This window comes from Schistocerca serialis, chromosome 4 (assembly GCF_023864345.2).
Source record: "Schistocerca serialis cubense isolate TAMUIC-IGC-003099 chromosome 4, iqSchSeri2.2, whole genome shotgun sequence".
NCBI classification, from domain to species: Eukaryota; Metazoa; Arthropoda; class Insecta; order Orthoptera; family Acrididae; genus Schistocerca; species Schistocerca serialis.
In genome coordinates this window covers 364,671,930-364,689,226 of record NC_064641.1, presented here as the reverse complement: position 1 = coordinate 364,689,226, position 17,297 = coordinate 364,671,930, and positions in this window count along the sequence as shown.

The window sequence follows — 17,297 nt, the reverse complement described above, 5'->3', positions numbered from 1 at the left end:
TGGAAAATGCAGACATAGAAAAGGATCAAGGTTCCCTACTAATATGGGTAAATCAGCATTCAGCTGTTCTGTTAACCTCCGACAAGTTGTTACACCGGGCATTGTATTTTCGAAAGCAGACACCATACAGAGCATAGTTTGTTAATACAGTGTATTTCATCAGTATTTTCCACTCAATGACGCAATGACAATGTGGCGCTGTATGGTTACTCAGCTGTGGCTGAACTGAATAAGTATTCACAATTCTATCTAGGTGTTCTTCACGAATTTTTGAAATGAGCACTGTGGCTATGCCTGAACCGGTGCCACCAGCCAATGAATGTGTAAGCTGAAAACCTTGTGGGCTGTTTCAGTTTTCGACCTCTTTCCGTAGTATGTCGATTACAGTATCTACAAGTTCAGCGCCCTCCGCGAATGGTCTTTCGCCCAATTATTTCCACCTTCATTTTGTTCGAAAACCAAACTGTCTTACCGGAAAAGCAGGCCAAAGGTCTCTGAATGTAGTGAATCCAGTTTTCCTGGCCCCAAGTTTGCCAAAACCAAGCGAGGGATTATTTCACACCAGATGCGAGGCGGTAGTAAATATCACCTCGTTCCAGCTGGAAAACTGGATCTCCTTGCTAGGAACCTGCGAATCAATTTTTTTTTCAGTTGAAATCGTTACGACTATGCTTATTTGTCTTAAACTCAGTTTTTTCATAAAGCAGTTACTCCTTCAGAACTAACGTGTTTGATTTGCATGTATGGTCGCATTGCTACTTTCCTGGTAAGTGATTTCATTTGAGAATTAGAATCAGTAATTTTCATAAGCTAAGAATTTCACTCATTCCATAACTTCATCTTCAAGGTGGTAGCCGTAGTGCTACATAACAATTCATAAGTATTGATCCACCTTGCTTGTAATTGAAAGTCCTCCAGATCAAACACAGTTATTATTCAGTATAAAGTAAATTCAGGTTCTCTTGTGAAACATTAAATTCATCGTTCAGAGCGGGCGACCAAATCTTCGTACCTTTAGTTCGCACCGCCTATGGGCTTCGGTCCGACAGATACGAGTGAGGTCAATATGGGATATGTAGGAACTGAACTGATATCCGTACCCTTACAGCAAGCAACTCACGTCGTCTCCTAAATCGTTTAAATATATTAAGAACAGCAGAGCGCCTCTAATGCACCTTGCGGAACCGCAGATATAACTTTAGTTTCGTTAAACAGCTTCCCATAAATTACTATGGACTGTGATCTTTCCGACAGGAAATAAAGAATCCAGTCGCAGAACTGAGACGATACTCGACAGGAATGCAATTTGATTAGAAACCGCTTGTGAAGAACGATGTGAGAAGCCTTCTGGAAATCTAGAAATATGGAATCGACTTGACACCCTGTGTGAAGAGTGAGCCTGTTTTGTTTTAGAGGAACATTGTTTTTTGTATTTGTGCTGGTGCCAGTAGATCGTATATTTAGAGGAATTTCATAATGATAGAACACAGTATAGTCTCCAAAATTTTGCTACAAGTGGATGTAATTATATAAGTCCGTAATCAGTGGATTAATTTTATTTTCTTTCTTCTGGTTTGGTGTGATCTGTGTAACTTTCCGGTCTTTAGGTGTGATCTTTGATCAAGCGAGTGGTTGTATCCGACTGCGGAAAACGGAACTACGTCATCAGTATACCCTGAAATGAACCTAAATGGTGCATTCTCTTGACTGAATTACTTTCCTTAACTGATTTAAGTTGCTTCACTACACCGAGCGTATCTTCATCCAAACTACTCATGTCCGCAGTTGTGAATGTTTCGTATTCAGGAATATTAACTGCATCTTCTTTGCATAAAGGATTTCGGAAAACAATGCTTAGTAACTTAGCTTTAGTGGTGTTGTCGTTGTTAACATTACCATCGCTATCATGCAGTGACTGCATTCATTGTTTTTCCAAAGAAAACACGGTGAGTTATTAGCTGTAAATTATTTTCATTTGTTTGCTGCTAGTCAGTTTCGACATATTGTCAATATCAAGCAAGTAGGCTGTACAGTCGAAATTGGCCAAAGGCAAAAAAACAGTAAAATGTTACATCCGAAGACAGACAATGTTTTATTTTGAAAATTGTGTCGAGGCTGTGGGACAGTGCACAAACGAAATTATCAAAGTATTATTGTGCCTTGCCACTCGTCTGATCAGAATGTCTTTGGACTTTCTGCCCGATTTCGAGACTGAGTCTCGTTATGGGAACTGTTAAAAGTATCTCGAGCTTTTGCGTTCTTTGAAAGGTGGGATGCTTTTTTCGTTGCTCCCAAGGTGTCCTGACCACGGGGAATCTTTTCCGTCTCTTTAATTTACTTATTATGAAACTTTAATTACTGTCGAAACCAATCCTTTGAGCACGAAATGTAATCGCAAAGTGCGAATACTGTACCATAACACCTATGCAATTTACCGGAGACATATAAAAATTTGTGCTGCCTCGGGACTCGAGCCTGAATTTTCGAACTGTCGTGAGCAGTCGCTGTAACCACTTCGGCTACCTGAGCATGCTTCCAGGACTTACCCAAATCTATATGTCCCGGTGTCTGCTTCCGACAGGTATGTGATTCACCCTTATGGAGACACTTATTTTATTTTTCTAGTTATGTTGCCTTGACTTTGGCATGAAAAACATTAGCGCAGTGTCCATATTTGGCAGTGTCTGGTGCAGTGTTCCTTCGGAAATGCATACATGTCTGAAGGAACAGATGCTGCTGATGATCGATAGCTGTATTAAATCATGAAATGTAATTTAAAATTGCAAATATGGTACTACAACAGCTATACAATTTACTGGAAACATATGAAAATTTGTGCCGGGCCAGGATTCGATGCTGGATTACCGCTTTTCACAAGTGGCCACCCTAACCACTTCGATTTCCTGAGAATGGTTCCAGCACGAACCCCCAAACCCCATTTATCCCTATGTCTGCTTCCCACAGCGCTCGCACAATTTTGTGGTTCCCATTTACGGAGAGATTTATTTTATTTTTCTCGTCAGATTGCCATGGCTCTGACATTAAATACGTTCTATTTTGCAGGACTATAAAGTACATACACTGAACTTACGTATTACATGCCAAAGCCAAGTCAACTGACGAGAAAAATTAAACATCTGACGCTTTGTGGGAGTCACATAATTGTGCGAGCATTGTGAGAAGCAATCGCTGGGATTTATGGAGATTTGGAACGGTCCTGGGAGCATGCTTAGATAACCCCAGTGGTTAAAACGAGCGCTTGCGACAAGCGTGAAATCCAGCGAGTCTTACAGCACATATTTTATATTCTGTATAGGATTTTATAACCTGTATAGGATTTTATAACCTGTATAGGTGTTGTAGTACTATATTAGCAATTTGCGAAAAAATTGGTGATTTAATATGGTCATCGATCGTCAGCAGTGTCTGTTTCTTCGAACATACATACATGTGTAAAGGAACATTCGATCTAACTATACAGACACTGTAAAATACAGGCGGTGCGCTAATTTAATTCTTTGAATATGTTGCACATTTGGTGGACGCCTACAAAATAGTATGTGAGGAATGGTGACTGTCTCTTAGGGAAGACGTCAAGAAATAATTTATATATTTTTCGTTTTCTACAACCCATTGCCATTTTCGAGACTACTTTATCCTTCGAATGTTGCCAGAAAAATCTAGGAATTGTTATTGGCAGAAATATAAACTATTTTACTAAAATGTTTTTTGGGAGGGGTGTCATGACCCTCCAGTTGGATCTATGGCTGACGCCATTGGGTACTGACCGTCCCATGTAACACGGTTACGAGGTCGAATGGCAGTGTCGTTGCGTCTGCTTCCGAGAGCGTGGGGAGGGAAGAAGAGAGTAGCTTCTCCGATAGGTGGGGGGGGGGGGGGGGGGGAGGGGCGCTTTCCGCTGCGGCCGGCGCAACTTTCACTGTGGGCGGCGCGGGGCGGCGATGTTCCGGCTCGCGGCGGCCTTCAGTCGTCCGCGCGACTCTGCGCGAACAGCACAGCCGCTGGTGCCGCGCCGTGCCGGTGCAGTGAGGTGCGCAGTGATCCTGGCCGCGTGGTGCGTCGAGCCGCGCGACACCGCTCGCCGCCCCCGCATCGCTCACTTGACCTCGACACCGAGGCCGCCGCCCCTGCCGCCTCCGCCACCCCCGCCCCCGGCCCGGGGCCAGCCCCGCCTGGGACGCAGCCGACATGACAAGGAAGAAACTCGGCCAGCACCCGCTAAGGTGAGCCAGTTGGAGCGCACCACCTCTGCTACCCCCTCCCCTCCGCGGAGTGCGACTGGCGAGAGGTGCGCCCGTGTAGACGCCGTGCGTAGTCCTCGCACTCGCATGTCAGTACCACGCAGTATGCCGTCGACGCACCTGTCCCCCTCAGCCAACGGACACTTGCTTTGATCCAATGCTACCATATTGTGTACGTGAGGTGGAGGCTATTCTGCTTTTTGAATAATAATGTCTCACATTTCTAAACGAGATAAACTATATAATAACACCATAACATTTCGACAATTTCCTTGCGCTTTCAATAACGTCGCAACTGTGCAAAATTCAGCGTCACCTTTTAAATCCCTTGCAGCTACGACAGCCAACGTACTATGCTACGATATCATTCAAAAGTGCGATCAGTGGATTACAGCAGTGCTCTTAGAAAAGTAGAAAGAGAGAAAAAGCTCGAGAGAGCCGTGCATTGAATCGGTTCACCTGTCGAAGCTATCGATCAGTCTTACAATCATTTTATTTTAACGATGCGACTGGTCGGTATCATTCAGTCACTTTATTCGCGCTTCACGCAATTCGACAACACCTTTCGAGAGGCAATGCTATCCTCGTCATCAGGCTGCCACCACTCTACCTGTATGGTTAAATCAGTAAATATGCGTGGTTCATAAAATAACGACACGTTCGACAATGGGTCTTCGTCTCGCGTTAAAATCACATACTTTTGTACTTGTCAGTCCCAGCATATATCGCGACATCGTAACAGACACAGCTGATGGAGGGGGACCGATCTCAAATGTGTGTGTGTGTGGTTCTTTTTATTTTTAACCACTGACAAGCCTTCTGCTCAGAAACATTAATATATGTGTGCATCCAGTGTTAAAATTTGTGATGAAGAATATCTTAGTAGTTCAGGAGCAAAGAAACATTTTTATTGTGTTGCATTACTTTTATGCCTCTGAAATTCTATACAGTCTTGCCGATGTAGATTGTAATCTAATGCCGCCTGATGGTACTGGCAAGATATCAGCCCCAGGAATTTCAACAGTTTCGAGAATGTTTTAATTTCAAGTTTGGAGTCGGATAACTTTATAACAAAAGAATAACTTTTGTGATATAGTCACAAATGAACGATTTTCGAATTTTTTCATTTACTTGTACTGTGACTGTGAAGCCTTGCTTCTGGCCAAATTTCATGATTATACGTAAACAGCAAGTACCTTATAAGCTTTAATGAGTCGTTTTGCTAGTATCAAAGTATGTGACATAAATGGCTGTATCTATAGATTGCATTGACTTAGAAGGTTTTATTTACTACATCGCTAAGGGACATAGACGTTATTATGTGACGTAAATTTCAACCTGATACGTTTATCCGGGTTTTTAACAGTCGGACACAAAGAAAGACGGACAAAAAGGTGATCCTGGAGCGGTTCCGTTTTTGCAGGTTTTTTGGCACCCGCCAGCTGTCATAATAGTTTCTAATAGGACCTCGTGAATGAGATGATTGTGGAGCCAGCAGTATTGTTGCAGTCTTGTCGTGATATGCAGTGTAGAAGTTGATGCTTACAAAGAATCTGCTACACAGCCATTTAATACATTTTCTACAACGATAAAGCTAAACTTGTATTCTGTCGTAGTACTATGTTTCGTCAGCGATCATCGCTGCACAACAAAGCACAGAAAACAGCAGAGCACCGCCATTGCGCACTACTCCTGGTACCATGTTCCACGTTATACGTAATGCCGTGATAAATGTTGCGCAGCCTTCTCGTTGCCGCCCGCATCCAGAACCACCCGCCTGTGACATAGGACCCACACGACGACACCTATTATGACTCATACAAACTACATCCAGGGCCATCTAAAATAGAATGGTGCGACCTGAGAAACAGTTCTTTGTACGGTATGCTTGAAGTATTTATGGGTCACTGTTCGAGCTGAAGAACTTCCTATCGATGTTACTCAAGTTGGCTATTTGAGTAATAACAGATAGTTACCTTGCTTTCTACACTATTTTAAACCTCTCCAATACGCCCTTCCTACTGTTTACCATGTCTAAAAGGACTGTAAAAGTAATACAGATGTAGAGAATGACAGTCTCAGAACGGGTCAGGAAGTCAGCGGAAATGTCACCAACTACTTCAATTTTCTGTTCTTAAATGAGACGTATTATTTGGCACCCGTATGTTTTATCACTAGTTCGATAGCTTGAAGACGCGCATGTAATTCGATAGATACAGCCTGAATATTTTAAGAATACATCTATGAAAGTACCCAAAGAAATTCAACTTTGAGTGTTGAAAAAGTTGAAAATGTTTAACACAAAATTGAAATTAAATAAATTCTGCGTTTTGTGCCCGTCACTTATTCTTTTCCACCCTTGTTTTACACGCATAGAAAGCATTCAATTGAAAAAAATAACTTTTATGTTTTGCTAGCCCCAGATTCATGAGATCAGCCTCAAGATACAAGCTATCAGGTCGACTCAAATCGTTGCAAACCGTACTCTCATGCGAAAAACCCACCTTTGAATATAGCTGGAAGTTATACATAACTCGGAAGAATTAGCTAACTTATTTTTTTTTGCGGTAGTAATAGTACCAGTGCTCCCGATGTAACTGAAACGTACATGCACATTTATTGTAATAAATATAATCTAAATTATTTAAACCGTCGTTTTCTTTTCCGCATTGATGTTTCTCCGTATTTTGAGGGCATGAACTGAATTTAGGCTCCAAAAGTATTCACAAGTAAAAGCTTTCCAAGATATGTGGTCTTCACAGATATCTGATTTAGGAACTGGCCTAAAATTAAAGACTTATTTTTAGATAAGATATAATTTTGCACACATTTTCATCGAATCTGATTATCAGAAAGGTGTTAAAATGGTACATGTTGGATAACATTCTCAGTTTTACGTCAGTGGCAGTGTATAGTAATTCAGTATTCATAGTTAATTCCAAAATTGCACGTAAAAGTTATTTTATATTATAATCAGTTTCGTTATACTATCTTCCGGCAAGCAAAATACATAATTAAAAACGGGTGGTACAAATATCTCTTTGCAGGTGACAAGTATTATACAGTGGTAGGCAAATGCTGAGTGTATCTATTCAGCTGGAATCAGATTGTTGGTCTGGTTGTCTTATGTACTTCAACTAGTTCCCTGGAGATGACTTAACGAAAGCAGGTACAACTTAAATAAATTTTACCTGCGATTTCGACGGCAAAGAATATCAAAATATTAAAACAGTCTCTTATGGTTTCCAGTTGTTAAAAGGTCGATGTTCTTTGTGTCCTTGAAACTTATGGACTTCGTGTGATCTCACAAAGCACTACCATATCGTTGTTAAAGCGTTCTAACACCATCTTCACCCCTTCATTTCGAAAATTAATTTTATTCTGCATTGAAGTGTCCGCTGATTTGAAAATTCCTGGCAGATAAAAAGTGTGTCAAACCGGGAACGATTCCCCAGACTATGGCTAACGCAAGTTTCGTCAGTAGCCTTCGTTCCAGGAGAGCTACTAAATGGTTCAAATGGCTCTGAGCACTATGGGACTCAACTGCTGAGGTCATTAGTCCCCTAGAACTTAGAACTAGTTAAACCTAACTAACCTAAGGACAACACAAACATCCATGCCCGAGGCAGGATTCGAACCTGCGACCGTAGCGCAGGAGAGCTACTCCCACAAGGTATGTAGGAGTACTCTGCCAGGAAGTTTCATATCAGCGCACACTCCGCTGCATAGTGAACATCTCATTCTACTTCTGTGAAGTTTGCAAAGTACGAGGTGAGGTACTGGCGGAAGTGAAGATGAGTGGGTGGGGGTGGGGGCGGAGGCTTGGTGGGGAGGGGGGAGGGAGAAGTGTCGTGAGTCCTGCTCGGGTAGCTCATTTGATAGAGTTCTTTCCCGCAAAAAGCAGAGATCCCAGGTTCGAGCCCCAACTCTGGCTGACAAAAGAAATGTGTGTGAAATCTTATGGGACTGAAATGCTAAGGTCATCAGTCCCTAAGCTTACACACTACTTAATCTAAATTATCCTAAGAACAAACACACACACCCATGCCCGAGGGAGGACTCGAACCTCCGCCGGGACCAGCCGCACAGTCCATGACTGCTCTGGCTAACAGTTTTAATCTGTCAGGAAGTGTCAGTCTCTTATGATTATTGATGGTTATATATACGTGACGTTGTCGGTTGGAGAGCGACCAGTTAATTAATTCAATGTAAAGGAAGCTTCTGATATGAAGTTTTTTATTGCCTGGACTACTGGTTTCGACAGGACTAAGCTGCCATCTTTATATCTACCTGTAGTACTTGGTTTTGAAGATGGCGACTTAGTAATACATTGTACATACACGCGATCAAGGCAATAGAAAACTTCATATCAGAAGCTTTCTTTACATTATTAAACGTACTGGAAGACAGTCTTTGAAACTACTAAGTTGTAACTAGTTAGTAATTACAAAAGAAGGATTTCAAATATCTTTAATGACTGTAAAGCAAATACGGCTCACACAAATGAAAGAAAAAAAGTTTGTTATGAGAAAGATGGGAGCGTTTATGAGTTTATGAGTTTCGCAGAAGAAATTAATTAGAGGAGCATTCAAGGAAAAGAACAACGTCAGTTAGATTAGTAAAGTTGAGGGAGCAAGAGAGAGAGAGCGAGAGGGTGAGGGGGGGGGGGGGGCGGTAGGAAGGGAAGGGGATTGGTATATGATTCTGGAGAATAGTGAAATAGGGCTGAAGAAGGATGGATTGAAAAGTGATGAATGTATTTAAGAATAGTTAGTTCTTTTGTGCTCAGACTACTTTGTCAGATTATGAAACTTTATTACAGAATGTAACCGACAATAAACCTGACAATCCTCTTTCGTGCTAGAGAGCAAGCGTTTCACTGTGGCGACCTTTTAAGTGAGATGCGGACCCAGAAGTGGTACACGGCAGGTACCGGGACCGGCCCTCTATAGAGGGATTAGAGTGCGTCAGGACAGTTCCCGGGAATACGTGTCAGAATAGGGTCGGAGGTGAGGTCCAGCCAGCTAGCTTGCAGCCGTGCCAGCCGGAGGAAGAAAGGAGAGCGTGCCCCCACTCCGGGCGCCAGCTGTCAGTAGCGGCTGCGCTGGTATTTATTTACTCCGGCTAACCTCTCCGAAGTGGGTCAAGTTTCGTTGGGCGTTGCAGTACGGCACGTCAGGAGTCAGCAACGGGGCGAACGAGGTCCGCCTGCAACTCTGGCGGCCGCGCCGTCGCCGGCTGCAGTGCGTTCCGCTGCACTCACTGTGGCGCCGGGTCTCTACGGAGTCAGTTGAGCAGCTAAAATCGAGGCCAAAACAACCGCGTGCTGTTAGCGACGCCCAGTATGCCGCTACTCTGATGCGAGCTCTATTCTAGCAGCTGACATTCACGCGTCCCAACACAGTGGACTGCATCTGTTTTTCTCGCTTGGCCGAAAAAGGCCAACCTTAGCGCTAACCTGCGTCGTTTACAGAGTGTAAGAGTCGGTAGATATGAAACGCTGCTAATGCTGGACCGATAGAAGTGGCGCTGTGGTCATCACATTGGGGTCATATAAGGGAGAACGGCGATTCAAATTCCTGCGCGACATTTCAGCTTTAGGTTTATCGTGATTTCCTTAAATCGGTTAAGGCAAATGCCGGGATGGATCCTTTGAAAGGGCGTGTCGACTTCCTTCCTGAACCTCCTCCAATCCGACCTTGTATTCCGTCTCTAATGCTCGAATCGTTGACGAGACATTACACCATAATCTTCCTCCGTCATCTACATCTAGATACATACATACATACATACATACTCCTGATCAACCATACAGTGTACGGTGAGGGTATTTTGTACCACGGCTTCTCATTTCCTTTGCTGTTCCACTTTCAAACGGAACGAGGGAAAAATGACCATCTATTTTGTATGCTTCTGTACGAGCCCTGATTTCTCCTACATGATGCGTATTCGAATTTACGGATATGAATAACCATGAGCTGTTAAAGGAATGACGACAGTGAAAATTTGTGCTGGAATTGTTCATGCCATCTTCTAATGCTCTGTGCTGTAGGAGGATTCGCACCTTACCTAGTACGAAAGTCACGCTGAACAGTTATTACTGACCCGCACTGCACAAAACATAGAACACAAAACGCTTTCTATTGTCCCGACACCATTTTTACTAGAGCAGAAGTGGGCGCACACTGCTGCTACCTAGCGGGAACCATGTAAAATTTGACGGTTTGTTCTTTCCAACAGTATATTGTTCATGCACATATCTCAGCTAACAGAATAGTTACGATTTTTTTCAAATCGATTGATTCTTTTTGATACACCCTGCACATAATGAACGTACGAGTGTAGGTTGTAGACACATGGTACACGACGTATTGAAGTCTGGGTCTCGCTGTAAGTAGTGTTCGCATAGCCTAATGGCAAGGAGACCGCTCGCAATAAGCCGGCAATCCGGGCTCGAGTCCCGGTCTGGCATAAATTTTCACTGTCATCATTCCATTGTACAGCTGATGGTTGTCTATATTCGCAACTGCCAATGAATGCATGTCCTAAAGAACTTTGCAGTACTTCTGAACAACATAAGCGCTGCAATATGGAACTGATTTCTCTTATCTTGTCTTCGCGGTCCGTACTTAAGATGTTAATTGCAGTTGTAGAATCGTTCTGCTGTCTCTCGTAAATTCCGGTTCTCTAAACTTCGTCTGTCCCCCATGGATTCCCATTTGAGTTCGTGGAGCATTTTCATAATGTTCGCTTGTTGATCGAATCCACCGGTAACAATTCTAGCAGCACGCCTCTGAACTGATGTCTCCCTTTAATCCGATCTGGTGGCGAAGCAAAACATCCGAGCAGTACTCAAAAAGGGATCACACAAGTGTTCTGTACGCGATCTGCTTTATCGATGATCCACACATTCCTAGAATTCTCTTAATAAACCAATGCAAATCATTCGCTTCCAATACAATCGACGTTACGTGTTCGTTCCGTTTCACATCCGCCTAGAAATTTAATCGACATGACCGTATGAGGCAGTACACCACTAATATTGTAATGAACATGACAGGGTTATTTTTCTTACTCATTTCTAATAACTTATATGTTTTCACATTTAGAGCAAGGTGTCATCCATCACACCAAATCAAAATTGTTTCCAAGTGGTCCTGTATCCTGCCACCGTCACTCGAAGATGACACTTTCCCGCACTATACAACGTCATCAGCAGATTGCTGCTCATCCTGTCCGTCATATTGTTTACATACATAGATAACTGGAGCAGTCGTACTAATACAGCTCCTTGGGATACCCCTGACGCTACACACCCCCCTGATGAACATTCGCCATCGAGGCAACGTACTGGTTTATACTACTTAAGAAGTCTTCGAGCCACTTACAAGCATGAGAACCTATTCCGTATGCTCGAACCTTAGTTAACAGTCTGGAGCGAGGCACCGCGTCAAACGCTTTCCCGAAACCTAGGAATATGGAATGTACCTGTTTCCCTTCATCTATGGTTCGCAGGACATCGTGCGAGAAAAGGGCAAGCTGAGTTACATACGAGTCTTCCTTTCTAAAGCCGCGACGATCTGTGGGTAGAAGCTTTTCTCTCTTAACTTATGACTGTGTTAAGTAGCTGTATGCTCAAAATTTCTTTGTTCTTTTTTGAACCGAGAGTGCAACAGTCTCAGTTTTCTCACCATTTACCGAATTTTGATATTAAACCACGGTAGATCCTTTGTCCCTTTAATCCACTTGCCCGCCACACACCTCTCCGGGGCGCGATTTACTTTAAACTTCATCCGTAATTCCTCTGCGTGCATCACTATTCATCGTCTAAGCAGGAAGCTAACAGTGTGTTACCTGTTCCTCCGAGGGTAAAAGTCTCTTAGCCTTCTTCGTGGACTTCCTCCTTTCTTTACTAACCCTGATAACTTAGAAACGTCACCACTGTACGTCACAAGCGGGTGGAGAGACCATAAAATTTATTTTATTGCTTCCCTAGTGCTCCCAATGGAGGGCATCAGTTGTTAAATATTTTGTTATGAAATATAAAGGATATTCTCTAACTATTTAGTTTTTGCTCAGCTAAGTTTGTTTTTCATTTGTTTGCTAGCGACTTTGAAGCAACCACCGCTTCTTTTTCAAGTACGCCAGCATGGTGACCGATGTGATACGCCACCGTAAGTAAAATCGTTTTAGGTTGTCCAGCTGTGGAATGAACAAATACTGAATCAAATCTCTGAATAGGACATTAGAGGCTGTCTAGAGCCCGTTACAAATTTCTGCCTCACGTTAAGGCCGATGTTCATTACTGGTAGATTTCTTTCTTGCTTTAACTTGTCTGCTTTCCAAGGAAGCAGAATTACTTGTCGTTGTTTACTTCGTGGTCACCAGTTTTGATGTTAAGTTTGTCGCTAATCTCATTTTTGCTACTTCTCATTACTTTCGTCTTTTTTCGGTTTACTCTTTATCTATTACCTGTACTCATTGGTCTGTTCATTCGATTCAATGGGTTCTGCAATTCTTCCTCATTTTTCACTGAGGACAGCAACATCATTTGCGAATCTTATCACTGATATCCTGTCACCCTGAATTTTAAAACCACTCGTGATCTCTTCTTTTATTTCCGTTTTTGCTTCTCCGATGTATGAACTGAATTGTAGGAGCGGAACAACTGCATCTCTGCCATATACCACTTCTAATCGGAGCACTTCGGTCATGGTCTTCCATTCACATTTTCCTTTATGGTTCTTGTACATAGTACATATTACCTGTCTTTCCTTATAGCTTACACCTATATATTGCACCATTTCACACTATCCAACGTAATCCGATGAAAAGTCTTAATTTTCCTAAATCTTGCTTCCATTATCAAGCACAACGTCACAACTGCCTCTCTGGTGCCTTCACGAAATATTGAATGGTCAGTGGTTGCAACAGCCGTGTATGGTTCTTTGAGAAACCACAAACTACAGTTTTGATAATCCACAAACACATTCACTTATAGGCGGACATAGTAACGCATTGCCTAATAGGTCCGAACTTCCCTCGTCCTCTCCTAATCGTACAAGACTATACTGTATCCTGCCATTGGTAAAGGCCCTGTCTATTAAACCATGATACCAAATTTAACAAAAATTTAGACACTTCATCTGTGTCATCATTACACTGAAATAACAAAAGTTTATTTAGCCATGCAAGAGAATCTGCTAAAGTATAATAATATTCCCAAACATTTGTAGAGTGGCTGTAAAATATACTGTCTTCTGAGCCAGAACATAAAAGATTCTCGAAACCTTTGAGATCTAATTCATTTATAGTTTTTTTTGTATAACTCAAGGCCCATGTCAAAAAAACGTTTGAATTTAGGATCAATGAAATTAATATAATAATGGTGTCCAGATGGTATTACACTGACTATATTTTCTGGGGGTATGCAATTGTATGACATTAAAATGGAAAGTACCTTTTTTGCCGTCGTTTCAGGGTTGCACCTCTGGTAGTCAGAGATTGGCTTGCGCTTTGTATGAGGCCATTTACGTGAGCCATCTCTGGTGAGTTCTTGTTGCAACTGATCATTAATTCGAGGGTTTTCCCTTTCCAATACTGAGAGGGATCCCTCAATGAAACTGACCCATTGTACAATTTCAGACTCACCAGGCACTCTCTTATGGGTTCCTCTAATCCAAACTTGTCCCCGACTTGGCGTTTTTTGCAGGAAGAAATATATGAGTATATTGAACCAGTCGAGGTCCGACATGGCTGTGGTTGCTCGCCTTCGTCGGGGATATTTCTTAATTCTGCTGGCAATAAAGGGGTCAACCCTAAATCGGCATCTACATCGTCTAGAGGAATAGACGCAATCGTGGACGAGGTGGATGTGGTCGTCATCATGTTTCCAGAGGATAATTTCTCCAGGGTAGACTGATGCGATAGAAGCAATTCGTCTACTAAATTCATCAACGTCGTCCGGTCCTCTGATGACAATGACATCAGTGTAATACCATCTTTCTGAGATTTCAGATATTCGCAAAAGATCTGGCAACCAAAGGACAATTGTGAACAGGAATCTTCGAAGTTCGTCAAACAATTCAAAATGGTGAATATGTATGTCCCTAAGGGTCCATCGGTGGCTCCCAACTGGCAGTGTAATCTCGTAGCTATCGAGATGAAGATTTTCAGCGTTGGATTCGTCACGTGTGCTTGAACCAGGGTGAAGATGGTTTGGAAGATGTCGGCCAGGGTCTCCATCAGAGGTCTGCAAGCAACATATCAGCCAAATCAGCATCGTCTTCCTCTGAATCCGATACACTGCTTAACAAGCCATCACAACGTACACTTCTGAACAATGGACTATTTGCACAAAACATGCACCAATGACTATATTGTTTAATATGTGGCGGATAAGTTACACCATAAGAAAATTATGGTGTCTTGGTTACCATATTAATTTTCATTCCAATAAGAAGTGGTTGTAGTAGCGCGTTTTGCCATGAATCGCATAATTTGTATAAACAGTTCTCACAAATAGTATATACGAAATGCTTGTAAGTAACTTCGTAAAAAAATACTTTAATTTTGAGTCTACTTTGCCAGAATGTACTAATGTCAAAAGAAGACATTGTAATCAAACCAAGTGTTTCCCATGGAACTGGAATTCCCGCTCTTATTTTTGCACAAGCTTCTACTGCATCATTTACGATTTCACAAATCATGGGAACATTCTCACTTTTATTAAATATATAACATTCTGGCAACCTATACGAATTTAACATGAAATTAAATTTTGAAACATGAAATTCCAATAGAATATCTTCCCGTATAGTTTGTGGTAACTCCAATTGACAAACATCTAAGGCATTTTGGAGTCTTCCACTAACAGCAATTCGTGCAAGTTTGTACAAAGTTTCCATTGTAATAGAAGTGTACTTACTATTTCCGGCAGCTCATTAGCGACAATAGAAGTTCTCGGAGTCGGTTCAGAGGACATGATGTGCTGTGCTCCAAATCATCCTCCTTATATACTAAAATTCGGGTACAGCCGGTTAAAACAAATCCTGTTATCAACACGTGTCGGGCAACCTTTTGCTGGCGTAGGTTCTACGATATACAACTTGATCTTCGAACATGTATTTGTCTGCAACAAAGTGGAGTCGCCACTTACTTTGCTTATCTTGTTCTTGAACAACGGTGTTCCCTGAAAGATGGAAAGCAAAAGGCGATGCCGTTTTGTAGCTACCTCGTCCACCTCTTCTAGTGCTACTACATTCTTTTCGGGCGGTATGTGAAATGTGTTGAGTGCGAGAGATCTGCCGAGCCTGAAGAGCATACTTTGAAAAGAATCCTTCCTGCCTCTGACTGTGTTCTAACAACACATTAGTTCCGTAAACGGAATTCTTGAAACTTTGTGCCACAGCATAACTTCTGCATAGAAGCTGAGAGATGCTACATTTAATAACTGTTTCAAATGAAGCATTGGGAGCTGATTCTGCAGATACAGTCAATTATGACAAAATCGTTTCGCTACTCAAACTAATATATTCGGCCTTGTTCCTCCTTGAAACCTAAATCCTCATCACCGAAATTCCTTTACCTTAAGATACAGATATATAAGGTATGATCAAAAAGTTTCCGTTTGAAGTCGTTGTTGCAAGATACATGCAATTCAGTGCGTCTCCGATGCGGGTAAATAAACGGCGATCTGTAGGCAAGGGACACGTGTGGCTTGCGGTAAAGGTGGAAACATGAACTATGGCGACGTTTTAACCAAATGCTTCCAAGCAGGAGCAACGTGCTCTTATTCTGTTCTTGGCAAACACCGGTAGACATCCATCGGAAAAAGAAGAATGCCCATAGGGCAGCATGTTTGTAGAAACCGCTGTTGTGAAATGATGCGCCAAGTTCCGTGCTGATTGCTGCTGCTTAATGATAACGGACGTTCCCATGTCATAAATGTTGTAAAACGTCAACTTAAGTGGGAGAGTCTTGAGCACCAGCCCTATGATCCCAATCTCTTCGCATACGATTATTACGCCTACAGCTTCTTAAGAAATACCTTGCAGGGTCGAAAATTCCTGTCGGACGAGAATGTGCAGAAGACAGTTACCGACTTCTTCATGCAGCGGGACACGGCGTTGTACCGAAGTGTTATCTTAAACACGGTGCATCGGTTGGATGAGTGACTCCAGGCTCACGGCGATTTTGCCTGATTCGCATGCCGAATGTAGACTGCACGGTCTTAATGGAAGCTTTCTGATCGCAATTTATATATACGTTTTTCTATCAAATATTATCCTATGCCGTAAGCACAGTGCAAAGACTTTCTCCATGGACACATGGGCACCGTAACTGGCTACGGCCACGAAAGTCCTGAACTTAATTTCCGTTAATCACTTTAAACATTCCTGCAGTTCAGAGGATGAGGTACGGAGCTATTGAGCAAGCGCTTCAGGAGCAACAACTGTGACGTAAGAGCCACGGGCTTGCTGTCGTCCCAATCTTCACCATGTAATGTGAACCACAATATTTTCTTCTTTCGATTGTGTTATATTTTGGACGATTAATCTTGTAAATTTCATCGAACTGAAAAAGTCTTAAATATTTCCAACGATGACAATCGACAAAGGAGAAACAACACCACTTGCAAGATAATTACGTGTAACTAGTGTAGATGCACGATGAAGCGAATAATGTGCAAACATGCATCTCAAATACGAGAGCAAGAAGAATTTTTGTCAACCTGGTTTCGAAATGAGTTTGATATTCTTGATTTAAAATCGTGTTACGTGTTTTTATTTCACAACCAGTATATTTTGCCATCATCGCTAAATAAGAGTTTGTAGAGTCCCATCAAACATTTTCAACAATATCAATTGGTCAACGTAATTAGAAAAGATGAAGACACCAGAAGAAAGTTCTGACATGGAGGTTGATAATGGAAATAATACTGAAGACAAATCAAGACACGATGATTAGGATTTATCAACATGGAAAAAGCGCAAAGTGGTGCAAGACGTTCGAAATTCTCAGAAACTTTAGGCG